Below are 17306 nucleotides of genomic sequence, written 5' to 3'. Positions count from 1 at the left end.
AATTAATATTTCAACAATCATACAGTTTATTTTATATATTACAATAAATCGTAATCATTCTTTATTAAGTATATATTTAATATTTTACACATAATATAACAAGGAATATAGTATAAATGCATACAAATTATGTTATCACAAACAGTACAGACAATTGATACACGGAGTACAACAACACAATGCTCCGACAGTACAGATAACTGATACCCAGGAGTATAACAACTACTATTAGACGAACAACTGGCTAATAGTAAGGGCAACGGCAGCAACAGCAGTGAACGGCGGCAACGGCTGTGAACGGCGATGAACTGCGGCGACGTTCTCGTCGTCGACAACTGCTAGTGGTGGTGTATATATTTCGGCCAGGCAACCCGACAATACAAATAAATTGTACCCAGAGTTCTGAACCTACTATACATATACCAATCACTTTTAGAAGCGACGGCGAGAAGGAGAAACTGATCGGTCATTGACCGGGTATATTTATACATATTATGGTCCGCCATCGTTCTGCAGAGGCAACTGTGCTCTTATATTTGGTTTTCATATAAAAAATATAGAATGAGACCACTGCCACATCCCAATGACCATGGAACCGTATTTACGTATTTATTATTTGCCATAATTACAAATAATACATTGCCCGGACATAATGTATGTGATATTGATGTACACTTAATGTGTCAATAATACAAGTGGCCGATGAGCGCTATCTTTCCGCAGCAGTGTAGTATGCGGATGCGACGATGACGCGTGTTGCTGATGCTCCGCAGTAGTGTGGTGGCGCGACCATCGCGATATAATATTTAATTGTTCTGATTTTAACGTTATGTCCGTTACAATATTTGTAATGAATTTTATGATATGCGATCAAGGTGCATAGGTAGTTCTATTAATTATTTTAGAATTTTTCTGAGCATAAATTGATAATTTTTTGCTCAGAATTCGTGAATTTTTTATGATTTTTTAAAACATTGATACAGCCCTTAGTATATCAGATGTTGTTTTCCCAGTTAAAATTCTACATACATAATACATCAGTAGTGATTGGTGGTATAAATACCTTGATGCATGATAAGACTTATTTCTAAAAATATTTATTAAATATTATTCTTACACTTCTATAGCAATCGAATTAAGTTTTAACATTAACTGACGATGCAATTCATCATCATGTCGTTTTTTTTCAATAAAAATAAATAACTATGAAAACAGTTGGATGTTGCGATGAAGTTTAAAAAAACCTACAAAACTAATTACTATTTATGTTTTATATATTTTATTTTTAGTACTATGATTTATATTCTATGTTATGATTTTAAAATTTTTAGTTGCTATGTTGTATTGATTATTCTTCTTGTCGCATCGGTCTTCATATTCCCTTCCCTTCCCAATAAGTCGCAATTTGTTTTGTCTTGTTTGAAATTTCATGAGTCAAAAAAATCTTCCTTTCTACACTTAATCGGTAGTAGTGGGCATGCAAACAGATGGTCTGCATCCTGCTCCCCACCGCATTCGCATTTCCCATCCTCTTTCAATGTCATTTTTTCATATTACTTGCTGTTCTTCCAATTTCGGTTCGTAATCTATTTAGTGTCTTTCATACTAACCATGTTGTATTGATGTTAGATAGTGTCTGATAAATAATAGGCAAATTCTTGAACTTATATCTATATTTTTAATTTATCTTAGTTGGTCCATATAATACAATTGACAATAGGGTTTTTTATGTGGACGTATCAATTAGAGAGAAAAACATGTATATTTCGTTTCAAATAAGATGACTTGCGTTTGCCCACAGTTGGCGCGGCTAACGAGCTGCACAGCCGTATATTGGTTAGGTATATTCTAGGTCACAGAGTGGCGTGTTATTCATATAATGATAGTCAAACAATAACTTTTATACTTGTGTTGTTATATACATAGAAAAACTGTAATAAACATAACCAAGAAAACGAATGGAGTGGTATTGATGCTTAAATATTTGTGTGTCAACTGACGCGAAGACCACGATCGCAGCACGAAATAAATTGAATCAGAATTGAAACTCTAGCCACTCGAATTTTAGTCCGCCATCTTGAAAGGGCTCAAAAGTTTCCCAGATAGAGAAAAAAATTATTTTATAATATTTTTTTATTATTTAGATACACTGTTTATCGGGCATTTTCATCCTTCATAACTTGAAAATTATTTTCAACAATTTGTTATTATTATCAATAGGGCCCGAATTTTTATGCAAATGCATATTCTTCTACAATTTACTTTAATTAAAGAATAATTTAGATTATAAATTTCGACGTTTCGTAATGTTTAGAGCCTAGGGTTGATTTTTTTTTTTTTGCATATTTTTGCATATTTGAATGAAAATGCATATTTAATGCCTATTTCTTGATAGTTGCATAAATGTTGCATATTCTACAATTCGTAGAATTTACGCCTGTTAAGATTCCTGCTGTCCATTGTAAATAACCTATTATATATCGATAAGCGATCGTCAATCGACATCATTGTTAACGACGGCCAATGAATGATGACAAATATTGGATATTTCATAATAAAGTGTTAAAAAATGAGCTCGCCGTCATCAAAATAAACTTTCAGTGTTTAATAGATACAATAAAAAAACTAGAGAAATCAAATTTTACTTTAAGAGATAATTTATTGCTCATAGAAAATATTAAAATTATATTCGAAGAAGGAGGGCCAGGGATAGATTTCACTAGATCTATAAACTTAAAAATGTGTTGTCAAAAAATCGTGGATATTTCCATTGAAAAAAATCGATGGTATAATCAACGGCAAGGCAACTGAATGTTGTGAAAACGAGGAACTGTCAGTTGAAGATTTATCGAGTTTCAAATATGCATCAATTGTATCTTGTGACGTGGAAAGAAGTTTTTCCAAGTACAAAAGTATGCTTCGAGATAATCGTAAGAGTTTTCCATTCGAAAACTTGAAATCCATATTTATTAATTCATGCTGGTACTTGTTCAATAATAATAATTCAATATAAATAGTAATACTTTAATTAATTTATAATACTTTTATACTTACACAATGTCATTAAAAATATTATTTTGCATTTTTTTTTTTTTTAATAAACAATTTTAATACATTGTTATGTATAAAAATTGTTTATTATTAATTGTATATTGTAAATTTGTAAAAAAAAATCATTTTGCATATTTTTTGCATATTTATAATATGAATCTGCATATTTTATAGATTTTTATTGCATAAAAATCCGGGCTCTGATTATTAATAATATTTTTTTATGTGCTATTATCAGGACTAGTAAGTTTGTGCACTATAAGCAGTGCTCGACTCGGTAAAATTAAAGAAAGGGGACTCTGTTTGCTTAATAAATTGTTTGCTAAATTGCATCCTCAAAACTTGTTAAGCGTTATAATTATAACATCATATTAGTAGGGGGACGCTCAAATTTCTAAAAATTAGGAGTACGCCGTCCTCCTGCGTCCCCCCTCAAGTCGAGCACTGACTATAAAACGCATAAATAAGCACGCAATAATACACCAATATTTTATAAAATATGGATTAAAAATCTTTAATTATGCATGTAAAAAAAAAAATTATGTATTTTTTTAAATAATATGAATTATCCATTCATATTTTTTTTATTACATTTTATTAATATTATATTTAATGAATACACGTTGTAACGAAAATAAATTGACTGATTGCAATGTACACATCATTAGGAGGAGGATGGTAGCGGTGCGCGATAATAACTTAAAAAAATCAACTATCTGCCAAATTTGCCAATACACACAAAACATACAAAACATGCTTTATTTAACTTTATAATTTTATTATCATTGTTATGAAACGGATTTTTAACTAACTTAACATGTTTTCCAATGTAGAAAATAAAAGCAAATGCATAAAATTATGAGCCTTGGTAAGTACCACTTATTTAGTTTTGTATAATATTTAAAACTGCTTATTATTTTATAACTTATTGTCATTTAATATTTTCTTTATTTTAAAATCCTCAACAACTGGCTCATTAGCCTATGGAATAATATTTTCATTATTTATTTATTCTTTTTCAAATTAATAAATTAATCTCTTTTGTAAATAATATATTTTGTTTATATTATTGTCATCATCTGGAACTAATTTTACTACAATAATAAACTGAGATTGATAAACAAATGCAATTTTGTTGAATTATTTTTTGTAATACAAGGTATATGTAGATTGCGCGTCCGATATATATATATATATATATATATACATATATAGTTGGTCAACATTTGTTATTTTATAAACTGTAGTCAAACAAAAATTAACAGTTTTCTTTTAAGTACATTTTTTCTAGAAAAAAATATGTAGCCACTAAATTAAATTTAAATTATGTAAAAAAATGAAAAAAATGAAGATAATTGTTAAAATCTAGTAGGACCTCATTAATAATCGATTCATTTCCAAACTAATTATGGCTCTAGGTTGTCCGAATTAATGAAAGTCCTGATTAAAAAAAAATAATCAACAATTTTAAATTATAAATTTAAAAAAAGAAAAAGTTTATTGGATATTTTATTATACAAGTTTTAATCTAATACATATGTATATCTAACAATATAAAACCTAAAAAATAGTACATAATTTTATTATAATTATTACATACACAATACAATACATATTAAGGCTTACCTTCATAATTTTTACTTGACGTGTATATTGGTTTAAAAAAAAACTGCTAATCTTTGGTTGTTTTTCATTTCATAGTGATTTCTTAAATTATTAACTCGCGAAGATGCCTTAGGTGCTCATAATACGTAGATATGTTTTCATTGTTGTTATCTTTTACGTATTTAATGATAATGTTTGAATAGTTTTGATAAACGTAATTTACGTATTATAAATGGCTGTCCGGATTAAGCGAAGTCCGGACTAATGAGGTCCAGATTAATGAGGTTTTACTGTACATATTTATTGATATAATTATAATATAGTAACTATATACTATAATAATAGGTATACTTCATTTTTTTATAAAAATAACTCAAAAACTTCTATATTGATATATATTTATCTGTAGAAATTAAGTTATGCAAAGGTGAACTTACATGTACATTATCAAAATAGTATCAAAATATTATTTTTACAGTCACCAAATATACACATAACAATAACAGACCTGATAATCATAGTGCATACTGCATAGTGATCATAACTGTAGTAATGGGACGTGAAGGGGTAGCTTATTGCGTGGTGTCGATTGCTGTTGTGCTAAAAATAAAATTATTCGTCAGAAACCGTTGTGTTTTTACGATCATTTCGTATACGTAAGTTCGTATGTATAAAATATAAAAATTACAAGAAATATATTTATCAAATCTTTATATTTTTCTTAATAAAGATAAAAACAAAACGATCATGTTTATTGTTAAAATATTAGATAAATGGTTTTAGTTATATCTGCTGTAATTTTATAAAATTGAAAAACTTTGAAGAACCGAAAAGACCAAAAAATAATTTTAATTTTTTTATATGGGTTCCGGTTCTACGAAATAAAGAATATAGATTCCAAAAAAGGTTCCGGTTCCTAAGTTTTCTTCAAAAACCGGTACCGGAACCAATTCTTTTGGTTCCGGTTCCAGCCCCTGATTATAATATGACGTAAATAAAGATTTGGAATTAATTATTGTTTTGTGTTTTCAAAATGCTGGTCTGGCATAGCAAGTAATTTGCTTTAATTAATATTTTACTATTTCCAGTCACAAATATGATGGTCTATTATTTGAATTTGAATTTTTTAATTTTACTCTACATGTTAGTGTTTTAAAATATTTTAGATCTCATTCCGTTTACATATTTTTTCATATTCCTTTAATTGTTTCTGTTTAGTTTCAATATAAAACGGTATGTTTTTCGAATAATTAAGAAAAATGGATAAAAAATTGTGTAAAACTTCAACCGAGATCGAAATTAAAACTCTCATCGTCTATTATTTTGTCACACACTATTTTTTTTTTAGTTTAGGTACATGCTTTTGACTAAAATTGTTGCTTCAATCATCACAACTATGAAATATTTCTAACAGGAAATGTTATTTTATTGGTATTGTGTGGGAATCATATTAAGAAAACTAATTCTCAAAAAAAAATAAAATAAAAACGTTCCGAAATAAAATGTTGACCAAATCGGGTAGTTTAATGCATTTTTATTAGATGATATTAGTTATTTAGATATAATCAAATAAATATTATTTATAGTAATTCATAACCTTATCTTAGATTTTAGTTTCAAAATATTTTATTGAAATGTGTGTTATTTACAGGCACGACCACTAAGACTTAGATTTTTTAAAATTAAGTTGCTTATTATTTATATGATAGAATATTAAAAGTACAATAAAGAAATTTGGTTCTCTCTATGGTAACAACTATCTTTCGAAATTGAAAATTATTCAACCTATCTCTTCACTCAAAATTGTTTTTTCTAAAAAGCTATTAAATAAATAACATTAATTTATTTCTTTATTTCACCCTATATAAGAGTTTCGGCTTTGTTTTTTATTGTTTTAATTTAAATTGGTTTTAGTTTGATAAAAATTATAGATATTTAGAGAAAAAAATATAAGTGCTTGTATATTGGTCACATTCAGCATAGTGTGACATTGTTTTAATACGCATTTGTAAATCAATAACTAGATATATAACAACTATCTTGGCGTGGTGTCACAAGTGAACCCTTATTAATTTTTTTATCTTTCATGATTAAAAATATATTTCCCTATGGTAACGTTTGTCTTTTATTAAATGGTACTATAATTATCGTAATTCATTATAGAGGGTGAAATTTGGTTAATGTTTTGCTTCCAAGCAAAGTACAAAATATTTATCAAGGCTTGTCATATATAATGTACCTTGTGATGAATTGTTATAAAAAATATAAAAATAAAAATCTATCAAAATTGTTGTATAAATACTATTAAAAAAACTTATGACTTTTTATGATTTCAATTATACTCGATTCATTACCAAAACTGTCGTTCATAGTTAAAAGGAATAATTAGCTTTGTTAAACTTAGAAATGAAATTGCCGATCTCATTGGGCAGAGTAGATAGTTTTATATGCAAATCAACTTCTACGCATATAAAAATACAAATAGACACTCCTAGTAATTACAGAAAACTCATTCACTTTTTAAAATATAAGAAAGTAAGAATATCATACCTGCTGGTACACAATTAGGCGTCGGTGCATCACAAATCGAACTTTGCCAGGAACAGTACATTTTCGCCGGTGATAAGTACACTTTACGATCATTGTCTACCCGCGGGCTGTTGTTGAGAGTCATACGGACTATTTCTCCCACGTTTTGTTCCGTTTGGTCTGGTTTAATTGTTTGCAATACTTATGCCCAATCACTCCGACATTGGGATAGGTATTAAAAGCCGTATCGTTCATCTGTCCGTTATTCACAAACGCCCCCCAGTTCGCGTGAATGCGAATATCGGGTCCGTGACATTTTAGGCGTGCGTAGACTTCAACTTTCGGTCGAGCCTGGATACAATTAGTGTCCCAATACTTAGACAGTGCCCCTAATTTTTTTCTAACACTTAAATATAGTAGATTCTGTTGTAAATTAAAAACAACGTAGTATTTATATCTATATATAAAATTAAGTATTATATTGTTAATTTAAAGACATATATTTTTTAAGTTAAAAGTAAAACTTTAAATTTTTTAAAAATAAATTATATAAATATAATTAATAATTATGTATAAAAAGAACAAAACACATAACCTAACATTTTAGAAAAAACTTGGTTTAATAAAAAAAAATTCTTTATAGGTATTAAATTAATACATAAAGCATATATAATATATAAATGTGTAATTATGTATTAACTATAATTTAAAAATAATTATAAATTAATTCTCCTATTTCCCATCATTTTCAATTCATCAATCACCATGTCAATGTTAATACTAGATGTTAGTTCTGATTCAGTAAATATTAATAATAAACTATTAAGTCGGTCTTGTAACATAGTACTCCTTAGTTTATTTTTTACTATTGTTAGTTTTGAAAATATTCGTTCGCAGGAACAATTTGTAATTAGTATTATACTGAATAATTTTAGTTCGGTGAAAAATCCATTAAATGATTTTATATAATTATTTGTTTTCTTATAATCAAGCCATGCATGAAGAGATTAATTTTTAGTATTAGTATCTGGTTTACCATTGGTAGCTGGTAAATAATTTAATAGTTTTATCTCAGTTAACAATATCTCTACAATATCTCTAATGCATATTAGCATTCTGGGGTCGGTCTCGGCACCGGTTATCATTTTAGCTTTCTGATTGGTCGTTTGGTTTGGCCGCACTTTTTGAAAACTGTTACCTATAACCTTGTTATCTAGTATTATGTGTATTATGTGTTATTTAATATTATCGAATTTCAATGCCTATTTATTATTTATGATACTATTATAAAGTATGTATATAAATAATCTTTAAAAGGGTTTTTACTTTTGAATTTTTTTAGGTAGCTTTTTAAATAAAATATTATAAGTCAAAAAGTATCTTAAAATGTTTAAATTAATGGAATTTGATAATAATTCATTTCATTCTAATATGTTTTCCGAACAAGATATTTGTAACTGGATTAGTATTCATGGTAAAAATACTATTACAAGCTGGTGGGTGAAAACATATTAGAATGAAATGAACTGTCATTAAATTCCACTAATTTAAACATTTTAAGAAACTTTTCGACTTATAATATTTTTACTTAAAAAGCTACCAACAAAAAGTAAAAAGTAAAAACTCTTTTAAAGATTAATTATATTCACACATTATAAAAAAAAAAAAATAGTAAATATTCATTGCAATGTGATAATATCAAATAACACATAATACCAGAAAACAGTTTTTAAAAAGCGTAGCAAAATCAAACGACCAATCAGAAAGCTAAAATGATAACCGGTGTCGAGACCGACCCCAGAATGCTAATATGCTACCGGGACATTAGCAAATTTTGATAATATTGAAATCATTACAGGCGTAGAGTCTAAACGAATCATATTTGCTACAGCTTGAACTAATTGCACAATTTCTTGGTTAAACCTCGAGTTGATGCCAAAAATTAGTTCTAACAATTGGTTGTACACAGTTATTTTGAGTTAATTTTTTTTGTTTTAAAAAAATTGAGAATTTGACGTTTTGTCTATACGAGTTGACACTTTTCTATTTATTACTTCGGGTACATGTACACCATTTTTGTGACTCAGTTCAACTAATTGTTGATAAATATTTCTAAACTCTTCATCAATATTCCTCATAGCCATTAAGTTTTGCACTAAAGACTGTACACTGTTTACTGCTAGTACAAGATCCATGTTTAGGGACTGTAATAAAAAACTTATTTTTAATATTATATTTAATATAGGATTCAATAAATACAGCCTAAAATAAAGTCAAAACTTTTTAATTGATACTTGAATCCCATTCCTTTTGCACACATTTCTGGAACACTACTACTTTCACAAATTTCTTCTACGGTTAAAAGTAAAACTTCATAGTTATTAAGCACTGATTTAACTGTTTCTGCTCGACACGCCCAACGAGTAATTGAACACGACTTTAATGTATGTAACTTAATTCCTACATCTTTGGATATTTTTTCTAAAATTACATGCCTCATTGCACTACTTTCAATAAAATTTTAGATAAATTGTATTGTTCCAAAAAAATTGAATACCAATTTATTTATTTTAGAATTTTTTGATTTATTACATACCGAATCAACAAGTGCTAAGTTTAGACAGTGAGCATAACAGTGAATATATTTAATATTTGAATTTTGTTCTTTACATTTTGTCTGCACGCCTCATATTCTACCAGCCATAGTATAAGCACCATCAAAGCAAACTGATAAAACTAAATGCCAATCCTTTCCTATAAGTATCATTACATCATGAAAACAATCAAAAATAACCTGAGCTATAACAGATTGCATTCGTTTCAATGCAATATAAGTTTTAACTTGTCTATTTTTTTTTTTTTTATCAAAATATCGAAAAACAATTGGCAATTGTTCAAAATGTCCAACATTTGTAGTCTCATCAGCCATTATTGATATGAACGAATTTTTTATGCTGTTTTGTATATTTTTAATTGATGTTATTAAATCATTCTGTATTCTATTACTTGTGTACAAAGCATTTTTTGGAGGCTTTTGTGAATGGTCTTGAAGAACAACATCATATTTTGTCAGTAAGATTACTTATTCCTTAAAAAGTCCTTGATTACAACTATCAAATTTTTCATAATGACCACGAAATGACCTACCACTATTTCATAAACAAATTATAATATCAATGATGCGATTCATAAATTTTCTATTTTTTAAACGATCTATTTTTTTCTACTAATTTATTCAAGACGATTCTTATCGAGCACATTGTCAATTGACTTCAAATTAATAAAATCAGTTAATGCTTTTTCACTGTTTAAGTGACATTTAGATAATTGATGTTTTTTAAGTGCATCAATAGTTCGATATCACGCTTTAAAAACATTACTACTAAATTCTGATTCACTTTAGCTGCTTTTTATTCCATTACCTTTAAAGCAGCGACAAGGGAAACAAAATGCTTTGTCAGAAGTATCACTATAATTCCTAAATTTAAAAATTTTGATGTGATTTTAAATACTATAAGTGTTATAAGTTTTTAAAATAATCTTTTATTAGATTGTGTATTGTATATTTTATTTACATTCGTAATTATATTTTTGATTTCAGCTACAAAAACTATAAGTTTTTTTTATTTATTGCTTCAATGAACTGAGCCATGTTTTAGCCACACTTGTGGTTAAATATTGAACCACATCTTTACAAATAATAATATTTAAAAAATATTCTTATATTATCATAGCTTATATGTGATCTGTTGTCTTAACATTTTTACGTTGAATAATGCGTTGTATAGTAAGTTTTTATCATATTAACTTCAAACCTAAAGATCTCTTTCAAAGAAAATAAATGATAAAAACTTACAAATTACTTAAAAAAAAAAAAAGTTTTTATTTTAAAAAATAAATAAATCTTTATATTCTTAAGTGAAAATAATTATAACATATCTTATATTTTTTTTTTTTTTTTAATAGCATAATCTTTTGTAATATAATGAATACAGATATATATTAATAAATATATAAAAATAATAAATAATAAATTTATAAAAATTTCAATTCAATGTGTTAAAATATTGGTGTTATTACTAATTTTTATGAAAAAAGATAAAATATTTTGTCAAACCACAAGGTTTAATTGAATAAGTCTATTCGTCGTTTCGATGGGAAATTTGAGGAAAAAAAAAATTATTGTGTTCTGATATTCTCATAAACAATCTTATGAAATTTGTGTTTTATAAAAAAAATAGGTAATACAATTAAGTTCGTAAGTAAATTGATACATAAAGATAATTATTGCTCATATCATTGAATAGCATCAATATAATGATAAAATTGGGATACCTGCAAATACAATTGTAACATTTTATAATAACTCCTAATCAAGTAATAATTTGCGCAATATATAAAAAAGAAGTTGAATTAAAATCTGGATCGAAGTATTGTAAACATTTATCGGAAAACAATATATTTATATAATAGATACTAAATACAACACTCTATGATAGCTTATTCATTTTGACTACAGTACTCATTATTTTTCTTATTTATTACTATGGTTAAATGTATCAGTTAAATCAATTTAACTGTAATAGTAGATAATACAATTGTAAGAACATTATATTTGTACAATCACATGGTCATAGTACCACTATTCATGCCAGTTTGATACGATAATGGAATCTAGCCAGAGATTTTTTGGGTGTGATTACAACATTATAGTTGGTGATTATTACAATAATTGTTGTCGAGGGTTTTCGTTATCATGTGTAAGTATATTTTGTTCCTCATTTTATTCAGCAACGGGTTTTTACCTTTCATTTTTATTATAGCTCAAAATATAAACCTAATTTTTTGATCTAATATTTCTTAAGTTTAATGATATAGCATAATTTCCTATTAAATGAGTTCCTATAACTTTATATTGAAGTTACTTTGAAAATAATCATGATTTTAAAATGTATTTAAAACATTTATAAAAGTCTTTATTGAAATTATAAATATAATGAGATGTCTCAAAGATGGCATTTACAATGAATAAGAAAATGTTTATTATTTGGATTGCCGGAAAAAATGAAAATAAAACCTATAAAATATAGAAATGGACAATAGAGTAATTTAAGATGAATTTAGTATTTTATTGTTATAATTTATATTTTGGCTGTTTTATACAAAAGAAATCTATATTTTTTTTAATTTGAAAAACAATTATGTTGAGGGGTAATAGTTTGTTTTTTCTAATAGAGAATTTAAACTTTAAAGTTGTTAGTCATTAATTATGAGCTATAATTATACAAATATTTATTTATATTCAAGTACATAATTGACTGATTTATATTATTTTTAAGAATATACAAACAGGGTATGTAAATTGAGTTTTTGTACACATATGTATATATATATATATATATATTTATATACAGGTAAAATCCGTTTATAAATGTTTGTTAACATGTAAAGATGATACAGATATACGTTCGTACAGACGTTTTTAATCATTTAGGTACTATACAATAATTTATATTTGGTGGTAATAATAATTAAAAAAAAAAGTTAATTTAAATATTTAATTTTATTGCATATGATATTGAAATATATGAAACTTTATTTGTTCATTATTGATACAACATATTTTAATTATAGAAATAGAAACACAAAAACTGATCACAATCACAATACAAATAATGATTCAAAAATGTTAATTTAACAATTTAAAAAAAAAAAAATCATATTAATATTTAAATAAATAATAATTGTAGTGTTATATTCAACGAAAATCGCATATACAGATCCCCGTTAAACCAAAATCGCACTAACTAATTACACGTATAAATCTGAAATATATTACTGCACAGTTAAAAATTATGGACAAAGTGAGTTCAGGTTTTAACGGTGTTAGTGAGTTGCGGCCCAAACCCTAAATAACGTATGAGTTGCGGCCCATGTTTATAAGAGGTACGTACGATTTGCGGCCCGGGTTTATGAGAGGTACGTACGAGTTGCGGCCCATACAATAATCTATATACTATATATATAATATATACTATACATAGTACATGTATATAAAGATCATAATATAAATTTATTAATACTACATATTTTCTAATATTGTCGTATATTATTAATATTTGTCATTTCAAGAATATAAATAAAAAAAAATATTCGTAAATTAATAATATCGTATAGTAATTTCATTTTTTAGCTATTGTTTTGGTTAAAATAATAATAATAAAAAGAAAATGTGTGAAAAATAAGCTAATAAATATAATAATATTTTGCGTTTCTAGAATATAATATATAATGATAATAATATATAATAATTATAAATTATTATATATACATATTATATTATTACAACAGATAATACAATAAAACAATCTATATTATCTATATTACATTATATAAAGATATAACTTGCCAAACGTATCAAACAATTCGTTTATCGTTATTCGTTTATCACTAAATGTATAGCCAACACCGCATCGTACATATAGTTACTAGCCAATAGGTACATAGGTAATGATAATTATTAGGGCCGCAACTAACCTACGGCTAAAATATTATCAGGTTGGAATTCACCGGTCTCCAACACCGGAAACTACACGCCGGGCCGCAACTCACCCATACACGGTTTTAAAGACCATGCAGTGCTGCATTTAAAATCATACGGAAGTGTATATATATATGCAATTTACGGAATCGTTTGTTTATAAATTGTAACGATTCAGCAAATTTTGCAATTTCGTAAAAAAAAAAAAATATTTTTTGAAAACTATACCATATTTAATGAATAGTGATATGTGGACTTTATATAAGCATTGAGAAAACATTTCAAATCTGTACGATTATTGATTTTTGAGTTGCGTTGAAAATAAAAAAAATAGATTTTGACGATAATCGGTTTGCTATAAAAATTACAATTTTTTTAAATTATTTTTATAGCTTTTCGTTAGTTTATTGCAATTATTGGGAATACTTTTAGAAAGTTTGTAAAACGACTCTTCTCCTGGAGGACCACCTAGATGACATTATTAATCAAAAATCTCTTAGGTATGCTTGTGATGATCAGACCAATATTTTTGTTCAAAACTCAGACAAAAAAACGCTCAACTTGATAAAACTTATGTTCTTAAATTTACTCAGAATCAATAATTAAAAATCATAAATTATTTATTTTGAAAATCATACATTATATGACTCACATAAAATCATGATTTAAATTGATACTTGAATAAGTTAACTCGAAGACAAGATCTTTAAATTGTACAAAGAAAATTACATAGCTTCTACGTTAGTTAAAAAAAAAACAACCTATGAAAAACGAAATAAAAATCCACAAGTTTAACTAAAAATCTAATAATTGTTCATGTAACTATATTAATAAATTAGAAAGTATAAAATATTTAGATATTACTATCGATCAATATATCAAAAGGGATACACATACAAATAATATAATAATGAAATTGAGAAAATTACACTACCTGTTCATTAACGCACGATTTATTTTGCCATGGCACAATCTATTTTAAAATATGGCTTAACCACTTGGGGGCGGGGTTTAGGTATCATTGCAAGCAATAAATATTTATAGCATAAAAAGTATTATTAAAATAATTATGAACAATTCAAAGTCATATTACACTGCTAACCTCTTTAAAGTATTCAAAGTTTTCACTATAAAACACCTATTTTTCAGAAACGCTCTGTATTTTACATATAAATTTAATTTAATTTAATCAAACACAAACCAATACATGATTAAACACGTATAAAAATAATTTAGATATTACCTATATTCGAACATTAAAATCAAGCCAATGTTTTTCTCATATTGATTTAAATTTATTAAATAAAGTGCCAATTAACTGTATATCATTTACTAAATACAAGAATTTAATCAATAACTCCAACAACTTACTGTTTTTACATTTATAAGTAATATAATCTGATAAATTTATATTAGAATTTTCGTTTTTATTGTCATTTATATTATATTTGTATTATTATACCTAATTATCTTGTATTAAGATACTATATACTAAGTATCTCGGATTCATATCGCATTTAATGTATTTTATTCATATATATTAATTTATATACCCGATATTTCCGATAAAAAAAAAAAAGAAAATAATATTCAGTTAATTATGATATACTGCTTCATCACTGATAAGAGAGTAACCTCAATGATGAGATGGGCCATATAATTTGTATTCTGTAGGTATTTATCGTATACTAATTATTGTAATTTTTTTCTGGCCAATAAAGATTAATATTATTATTATTACAAAAATAAGGTAGCCGGAGGAATTGATGAACATTTCTTACCATTAAGATGTTAGGTATTTTGAAGTAATTAATAATTTGAAATAATTGTTATAAATTTAACACGATTTAATTTAACACTAAATCTTGTTTATTTATAAATGGTACATACATATAATGGTACATTGTATTTGACCATTATTTTCAAATATAAATTATAAAAAATGAATAATGAAAGCTAGCGTAATACTTATCACAATTATTTTAAAAAAAATGTACAGCATTTGGTCTATTAAAAATATGGGTATTAATATTTAATATTGGTATAATATAAATTAGATGTTATATTATATAATATTACGTTATACTTACATAATTATTAAAGATTTTGCTCATATAAAATCGAAAGAAACAAAAAATTATGAACCCTTTTTTTTTTAACTACTGTTTTATGAATTATTAATTAACTGAAAACAAAAAAATATTTATGAAATTAAACTGTTTTAAACTGTTTTATAATAGTTTATAATATTTTAATATTTTAATATAAGGATAGAAGAATAATCAAAAGCTTGTATGAACAAGAAATAGGAATGGTACGATGTGGAAATAGCCAGGAAGAAGCAAAAATTAGAAAAGAAGTGTGATAGGGATGCACATTGTCTCCGTCCCCTTTTAACCTGTATGTATAAAAAGCGATAAATAAAGTAAGAGAAGAAATTGAATTACGGATAAGAATAAATGGTGAAAGAATAAATATGCTAAGATTTGCAGATGACATAGCGGTAATAACAGACAATGAAGAGGATCTACAGAATAGCTTAGAAATAATGAACTCAACAATGAAAAATGAATATAATATGAAAATAAACAAAGCAAAAACGAAATTCCTTGTTTGTAGCCGTAACGAAGGAATCCAAACTCAAATTGCACTAGATGGTGACACACTAGAACAAGTGAATGTGTACAAATACTTGAGAAGTACGATAACTGAGGACGGCCGTAGCACCAGGGAGATCATAAGCAGAATAAACCAAGTTAAATGTGCATTTCAGAGCAAGAAAAATATGTTTATATCTAGAAATATTGACATAAAAATGAGGAAAAACTTATTTAAGACTTATGTCTGGAGTGTAGCACTGTATGGAAATGAGATATGGACTACACATAAAACAGAAGAAAAAAGACTCTTAGCGTTCGAGGCATAGTGCTACAGAAGACTACTAAGAATAAGTTGGACAGAACACATAACAAATGAAGTTTATCGAAGAGCTGGAGAAACAAGATGCTTTCTTTAGACCTGAAAAACAAGAAGAGTCAAGTTAATAAGACACATACTGTATCAAAACAGTCTACTTAGCAGAATAATAAAAGGTGCCATTGAAGGGAATAACAGCAGAGGGCGACCGCTCTATATAAAATAGATTTATAGTATTGAACTCTAATTAGCAAAATGAGTATCCCAAGTAAATATTTTGGACATTATATTCATTTCATATTAACATTATTTTTTTGTCATTCATTATATTTAAATACAGTGTATTAAAATCTACAATTTTCTTGTTTAATGGTCAATTTATAAACTGATTTATACTATCATTGTTATTTAAATATCATTAAACTATTTATGGCCATTCTGTATTTGTAAATAACGACACACGCAGGACATTAATTATAATTTTCCTTTTGATTCCAACTTAACTACACAAGTGCCTTAAACAGTATAGTTACAATTAGATTAATTTATTACTAAATTCCCTTTCATCTAGTTTCACTTTCAGTTTTATAGCAAAAAATAGACAAAGTATTTCTTAAAATCCTAGTATATAATTATATTTTCAATTTTGGTTTGGGAACACTGT

The 17306-nt window shown here is 26.3% G+C and overlaps 1 protein-coding gene and 1 pseudogene across 2 annotated transcripts in view; one reads left to right on the top strand and one right to left on the bottom strand.

Annotated features, from left to right (window-relative positions):
* LOC112694229 (neuronal growth regulator 1-like) overlaps window positions 1–17306 on the top strand; it is a 327174-nt gene that overhangs the window by 34123 nt on the left and 275745 nt on the right. The gene's annotated exons all lie outside the window — the stretch shown is intronic.
* Window positions 8991–11997, bottom strand: LOC112694236 (annotated as a pseudogene).

The sequence above is a fragment of the Sipha flava genome, unplaced genomic scaffold, assembly GCF_003268045.1.
Source record: "Sipha flava isolate LNK unplaced genomic scaffold, YSA_version1 125_pilon_pilon, whole genome shotgun sequence".
NCBI lineage: Eukaryota > Metazoa > Arthropoda > Insecta > Hemiptera > Aphididae > Sipha > Sipha flava.
Note: the sequence above shows the minus strand (reverse complement) of the source record. Positions and strands in the feature narration are given on the sequence as shown.